The sequence below is a fragment of the Urocitellus parryii genome, chromosome 14, assembly GCF_045843805.1.
Source record: "Urocitellus parryii isolate mUroPar1 chromosome 14, mUroPar1.hap1, whole genome shotgun sequence".
In the NCBI taxonomy this organism is placed as follows: domain Eukaryota; kingdom Metazoa; phylum Chordata; class Mammalia; order Rodentia; family Sciuridae; genus Urocitellus; species Urocitellus parryii.
This window is the reverse complement of record NC_135544.1, coordinates 16,533,159-16,540,948: the sequence shown is the minus strand read 5'-3', so window position 1 is coordinate 16,540,948 and position 7,790 is coordinate 16,533,159. Positions and strand designations below refer to the sequence as shown.

Sequence of the window (7,790 nt, the reverse complement as noted above, 5' to 3'; positions counted from 1 at the left end):
TGTGACTCAGGAGGATAGAGGTCACTGAGGGAATGCCCTTAGGGGTTATATTTTTTCTCTATGAGTTTGCTCTCTCTCTCTCTCTCTCTCTCTCTCTCTCTCTCTCTCTCTCTCTCTCTCTCTCTCTCTCTCTCTCTCTCCTTTCCTGCTGTCATGAACTGGGAAGCTTTCCTCTGTCATGTCCTTCAACCATAGTCTTCTACCTCTGCTCAGGCTCAAAGCCAACTGACCATGGACTGAATCCTCTGTAACTATGAAAATTACTTTTCCTCCTCTAAATTGTTTTTGTCAGATATTTGGGTCACAGAAACAAAAAAAATGACTCCCACAAAAATTGCTTTTCTTTTTTTCAGATGACAAAATGATACTCATTTTATTTTTAAAACTCTAGTAAAATTGTTTTCCATATGACATCCCATTTTAAAAATTTAATGTAAACCAACCTGTGGGTTACTCATACTATACAGAATTGAGCAGCATGTTTACAGGTGTCTAGAATGTTTACAAATGCTATTCATTAGGTAGTAATGTTTTGTAGTAATGTTTTGTTGCAATTTTTCCAGCATATATTCCACTGTACAAGAAAGGGCATATATTGGTGTTCTTCTATAAAAATTCTTAATAAATGGAAAATGGCAATTTTCCTGAGAGAAGATTTTTTTTCTTGAAATGGTTTTCTTAAACAATTGGGAATATAGAAAGGAGATGTAAATGTAAAAGAAGTATAACAATGTCTAAGTTAACATTTTTCTTTTACATGATTGAAAGAACTATTAATGTAAAAAGGTTTTCATTCATTATAAAACTGCTCTTAAATCTTATGCAAATAATGTAACACAGATTTCTGCAATGCAAATTTCACTTTTTAAAAACTATTGTATACATGGAAGAAAAATATCTTATTTGCCACCCTGTGTTCAAATTCTAGCTGATCTCAGATCAGTCAGGCAAGATGAACTTGGAGAAACTTCAATCACAGTGTATGTTAGAGTATCTATGCAATCTTGAAACTGTGAAATATTTTCATAAGAGATCTAGGAACTCACTCAGTTTCCAAGATGTGTCCCAAGTGGCCTTCAATGGTCTTTTCCATGAATGCTTGTGAAATCTGCATATGGAACAGGTATATAGAAATTCTGGAATAACCAAAATCAAGCAGAAGAACCACAAGATTTGAGGTTATACACATGAAACTTGTTTCAAAGAATATCTCTCCATCTTCCTTAGCAGGCAAGGCCCTTGTCCCATTCCCAGTTTCTGCAAGCAGTGCAGGAGCCAACCCAGAGGCAGACTGGCTGGGGGTGACCCTGGCTAGATGGAGCTGGCCACATTCCTGTTGTACTGGCCCTTCTCTGGAGAAGCCTCATCTTTTCTTACTCTTCAGCAAGCCTCCTGGGGAAACACATCTCTTTTAGTGTCAAAGGCACAGAAATCATCTTGGAGCAATATTCTATTGGTATTCGCTACTGTTAGGGCTACTGGACAAAATCAGACATAAGAGGTGCAAGGCCTTCTTCAGTGGTGTTCTCCCTGCCTCCTGGCAGCAGGGACTCAGGCCAGGGCCAGAGCATACCTGAAATCCTGTTGCTCTGAGGATGTGACACCAGCAAGCTAGGCCAGACTATGTAGAGCCCACCCATCTTGACTGGAATACCTGAGCTTGCTGTTCTGGGGTTGGTGCCCCTCCTGCATAACCCATCACTGGGGCACCTGCACCTGAGGCTGTTGGATGTGTTGGAGAAGAAGTATTTTTGCTGCAATCCTCTTAGAAGAGGTGGAAGAAATGCAATTATTGTTATTAGCATAGCAAGTCTTTGACTTATTTAGGTCTTTAGGTTTTTGTTTCCTGGTTGAACTCCTTTTTTCATAGCATGTGGTCAAGGCACCCCATGGGTTTCAAGTAGATTCCAAAAGTAGCACACATAGTTTCACCCTCAGGGTTTCTTTTGGTTATGGTGTGCCAGTTGGCACAGGACAGTGGAATCCTCCATGACGAAGGTATGTGCTTCTGGCTGATGAGGGGCCAGCTAAGGGCATTCAGCTTGTTGTAAAAGCCACGGGCTTTGCACAGGTTAGGCCGGGGTCCTCCAGTTGCCACAGCAGCATCTGGGTGAAGCCATAATTCACACACTAGGGGCTCTCTGCCAGATTCTCTAGCAAGTCTGAACTAGGTTCCTCAGGTCCAGGAGTAGGGCTCCAGGTGGCCAGGCTGGTATCAGTGGCCCACCTATGTAGGGCAAGTATGGACTCAGTGTTGGTGGTAGTGGTGATGGTGGTACATCTGGTTCAGCGGCCACGCCACAGACACTGAGCTGTACTCACTGTTCATGGGCGCCAGGATGCACCTGCCCCTGCCTCTCATGCTGCCAGAGCCCCTGCTGCCCACCACAGTGTAGCCCCCAGGATCTGCCATTGGCCATGGGAGAACTCGGCCAGTAGGGGAAGCACCAAGGTGTGCACCTCAGCCTAGCCAGGGAAGTCAGTCTATTTGGCCCAACCACTGGCTACACTGTCTCCTCTGCCTTATGGGGGACTGTGGGCTGAGGCTTGGGGCCAATTAGGATCTCCGTGTAAGATAGGCTAGACAGACAGCATGGAACACATGTGGGTGCTAGGCACATAGACCAGGAACTGGCCATCTCCATAGCACCAGCTACTGTGGCTGCAGAATGTAGGAAGAGACAGGTGCGCCATGGAAAGCTACAAATCCCTAGCTGGAGAGGGCACGTACATGTGGGTGCATACCCACTCACGCGCTCAACCGCCGCCACTACCCAGCTCGGGGCGCCTCGGGTGGCAGGCCAGTTGCGGGGGGACCGTGGCATTCAGTCCCCATCAACTGGCACCACTGGGACCAATGGTCAGAAGGACGCAGGTCTCCATGAGACGTCCCTGCCTGCTGCGGGTACCAGCGGCGCCTCCTGCAAGCCACCTGCCTGCCACCCTCGGGATGGCCTGGAGCTCTCGCCAAGCAGCCGGCTCCCCAGTGGGCAGAAGGCCCCCAAAGTTCTGGGAGCAGCCGCCAACTTCGCACAGCAGCCGCCAGCGAAAAGGGCGGCCCCAGTATATCCGCCTTTGCACACCTCCTGGCTCTGGGCTGAACGCGCAGCCAGAGCTGCGCCCTCAGCGACACAGGCAGCCCATGCATAGGTAGAGGGCAGCCCCAGTAGCACCGCCATCCTGCTGGGGACCAGCCTCCCAGATACCTCAGTGGCAAGGCAGAAGACCATGGTAGACAATGCATGCCTTGCCAGTGGGGTCTGTGCCAGCGTCTAGGGCCTCAGGTCAGTAGGCAACATAGCCAGTAGTGCACCAGCAGTCCCGCCAAGGAGAGCACTGGACATTGCACCTCTTTCAAGAATTTTAAAGCTCTCCTAGAAGAGACGATTGATACAATAGAAACAGATGGAGATAAAAGGAAGCCAAATGATCATGAAACGTTGAAAGAGAACAGCGGGGAATTGACAGGACTCCACAATGGGCAGGAGGAATGGTAAGATGCATAATCTGCTTGAATCAAATGTATGACATATGATATGTCAAGAGGTTTTGTAATGTTTTGAACAACTAATAATAAAAAATTTAAAAATTAAAAAAAATAAATCATGAAAAAAAAGATGCTGCTGTCAAATTGTACAGTGCATTTATCATGTTTTAATCCATTGGTAAATTCACCATCCCACGTTGATTATCAGGGCTTTAGCTGGAGAAGCCAAGGCTCCACTTCTCATGCCCTACTGATCCATGCCTTTATATTTCTTTGTCCACCATAGATCATGTCCCAGCAGCAACTCTATCTCTGAGTGTTTTTCTACCACCTCCAACCACTCCAGCCCTGTGTCCATACCCTGCTGCCTGAGAAATCTTCAACCAGACCCATGTACTGACACTTACTCTATGTTCTTTTAGAACATCCTGTGGATCTCGCTGAAGAGTTTCCAAATCAGAGGCATAGAACCCAAAACTACCTTCTGATTGCACAGAACCCAGGGAAGGCCCGACAACATGGAAGTCAGGGCAAGAAGATGCTGTCCACACAGCATGGACTCAGAGGTAGGAGCAATGGCAAAGGCACCCTGTAGCCACACAGTGTTTGTTTCTGTTTTTTATAGTTGGATTCTGGAGAGCATCTTTGTCTTGAGAAGTGAATGGGATGACCCACTAGACAGTCACACTGAAGGTAGGACACTTGGGAGCAGGTCTTTATGATAGCTGGAGAACTGCTGCTTTTTTTGAACCTGGGGAGGTTCAAAAATATATGTCTGAATGCAAGTCTCTTTACATTTTTCATATATTAATGACCTTGTGTCAAGAGATCTGATTCCATGACATTTGAGTGTGCTGTGTTACCACCTTTTCTAGCCCTACATGGAAAGTTGACCTTTGCCAGGAGATGAGCTCATTCTCCCCTTGTCACCCAAACATCTAGACTTGGGCTCTGATTGGTGATGACCTCTTAGGCAACAAGCCCAGGAGATCTTCTTTGGAATTAGAGTTTACTTCTGCCTAGACTCTTTCTGCTCTGCAACAAATTACCTGGGGATGGTCATCTAAGAGGAAGAGAAATTCCTTTCTCACACCTCTGGAGACCATGGAGTCCCAGATGCAGGTGCTGAGCATTGGACTGCTGAGGGCATTCTTGCTGTGTCTGCACATGGCAGAAGGCAGGAGGACAGGGCATGGAGACAAAGTTCTGTCATCTGTCAGGTGGAGGGAGGGCAGTGCACCCACTCTCTGCAGGTTCAGGATGTGCAGCAGCATCACCTTCTCTTCCTCACCATCAACATCTGGATAACAGGGCACAGCGAGGACTGGATACTTCAGGAATGTTTTGACTGGGATGAGTGTGAGTGCCCCACCATTGTGGGGAGATGTGGGGAGAATGAGAACCTCATGCAACAGAATCCAGTTTACAGGAAGAAGGAGTTGAAAGGATACTAAGAGGAAGAGGGGAAGTGTGAGATTGGGGGGGTGGGGTGGATGCAGAGTAAGACAAATAGGTGCCCATGTTCTAAAGTTCCTGGCTCACTTTTTTGGGAGTTGACATAGGAAGAAACCAGACACACTGAGGGGAGCTCCGCAGAGGCTGCTACTGTGTGAGCTCACAAGTGGAGACAAGAGGATGGGACGATCCACGTATTTCATTGAAGCAGCCTCAGAACACTCTCCCAGGGAATCCATCACCACTCCATAGCTGCTCCTCCTGCTTCCAGGATGAGGCTCTGTGTCTCCTTTATCCAGACGCAGAGGCTGCAGGTGCTGCTGGCACCAGGGTGTGTGACTGGGGTGGGGGGCTGCCCACTGTGTCCCTGATGGAGATGCCACTAGAGAGGTTCAGTCTCTTACTCTGCAGGGACTGACAACCACTCTGCCTGTCCAACCCCAACTCATCAGGGCCATGGTCAGTGAATCACTAGGTGTGGAAGGACTGGGAAAACCTGGCCTTCAGAGTCTCCCAGGCTCCTCCTGCAGGCAGGACCACCCACTGCACCCAGATTTGCAGCCCTGTGGGCAAGCAGTCCTGGCCTCAAGCAGGGACACTGTGGCTTCAGGATGAGTGGGACAAATCCCAGTCCTGGAATCTCTCAGTTGCTGAGAATTCCCTTAGGAACTGGATGACATCCTATCACCATTTCTCAATCTGAAGACTGATGGAGTTGGTATATATATATATCAATTTTTGCACATATGCCACATTAAACCAAATCCAATACCTATTCAATTAAATGCAGTGCTCACATGGAAAGGTTAAAGGAACAGGATTATATGTTACTTACCTTCCTCTTTTCCCATTTTGTAACTGAGAATCAAATAATATATAGTCAATTTTTTTTGTTTTTCTAATTTGTTCTAATTAGTTATACTTGAGAGTAGAATGAATTTTGACACATCACACATAAAAGGAGTAAAACTCATCATTCTTCTGGTTGTACATGAAGCAGAATCACTCTGGTCATATAATCATATATGCACATAGGGTAATAATGTTTGATTCATTCTATTATCCTTCCTATGCCCATACCCTCTCCCCTCCCTTCACTTCCCTCTCTTCACTCCCCTCTCTCTAATCCAAAGTTGTGAATTAGCATCTGTATATCAGACAAAACATTTGGCCTTTTGTTTTTTGGGACTGGCTTATGTTGCTTAGCATAATATTCTCCAGCTCCTTCCGTTTACCAGAAAAAGCGGTAATTTCCTTCATCTTTAAGGTTGAGTAATATTCCATTGTGTGTGTGTGTGTGTGTGTGTATCACTTATTTTTTATCCATTCATCTGTTGAAGGGCACCTAGGTTCGTTCCACAGTTTAGCTATTGTGAATTAATGTGGCTGCATTACTGTAGTATATTGATTTTAAGTGCTTTGAGTATAAACCTAGGAGTGGGATAACTAGGTCAAATGGTGGTTCTATTTCAAGTTTTCTGAGGAATATCCATATTGTTTTCCAGAGTGCCTGCACTGATTTGAAGTCCCACCAGTAATGTATGAGTGTACTTTTTTCCCACATCCTCACCAACTTTTAATATTGCTTGTATTTTTGATAATTACCATTCTGACTGGAGTGAGATGAAATCTTAGAGTAGCTGTGATTTGCATTTCTTTAATTTATAGAGATGTTAAACATGTTTGTTGATTGATTGTATTTCTTCTTAGTGAAGTGTCTGTTCTGTTCCTTAGCCCATTTTTAATTGAGTTATTTGTTTGTTTGTTTTTGGTGTTGAGATTTTTGAGTTCTTTATATATTCTGTAGATTAATGCTCTATCTGAGGTACATGTGGTAAAGATTTTCTCCCATTCTGTAGGCTCCCTCTTCATGTTATTGATTGTTTCTTTTACTGAGGAAAAAGGTTAGTTTGAATCCATCCCATTTATTGACTCTTGATTCTACTTCTTGCACTTTAAGGGTCTTGTTAATGAAGTCATTTCCTCAGCCAATATGAGACTACTTCTTTTTCTATTGGGCTCAGTGTCTCTGTTCTAGTGCTTAAATCTTCATCCATTTTGAGTTGAGTTTCAAGCAGGGTGAGAGATGAGGGTTTAATTTCATTTTTTACTTATGGATTTTCAGTATGCCCAGCACCATTGTTGAAGAGGCTATCTTTTCTCCAATGAATGTCATGTGTGTGAAGTAAGATTCCTTACTACACAGGATCTAGCCAATTCAAATACTGGTCAATTTGCAGAAGGTATGAGTTGTCCCCAAAAACTCATGCAAGACAATGCAGGAATGCTCACAGTGAAGTGATTATATTACGAGTGCTGTGACCTAACAGTGCACTAATCCTGATGGCTTTGAGTGCATGATTTGAGAGGACTAGGTACTGGAAGGTAACTGCCAGCAGGTGATATGAGTCAGCAGTAATGCGGTCCCTGGGAGCACACCCTTGTGGGTTATATTTTGTCCCTGGGAGCTTGCTCTGGAAGCATTCTCTCAGCATTCCTTCTGCTACGGGACAGGGTAGCTTTCCTCTGTCATGTGCATTAGCCATGACATTCTGCCTCTGCTCTGGCCCAGAACAATGGTGCCAACAAACCGTGGACAGAAACCTCTGATATTGTGAAAATATGTTTTCCTCCTCTAAGATGTTCTTGTTTGGTATTTTAGTCACAGAGACAAAAATGTGACTACCACAGAAAAAAAAATTGCATATCATTTTTTACAGAAGACAAAATAATACCCTTTTATTTTTAAAATTCTAGTGAAATAGTTTTCCATATGACATCCCATTTTTCAAAAATTAATGTAAGCCAACCTGTGGGGTAGTCCACTATACAGACTTCATCAAAGAGT

At 44.8% G+C, this 7,790-nt stretch overlaps 1 pseudogene; it reads right to left on the bottom strand.

Moving 5' to 3' along the window:
• Positions 1–1,611: 1,611 nt before the first annotated feature.
• On the bottom strand, positions 1,612–2,694 carry LOC144250060 (transcription factor GATA-6 pseudogene; annotated as a pseudogene).
• Positions 2,695–7,790: the final 5,096 nt, after the last annotated feature.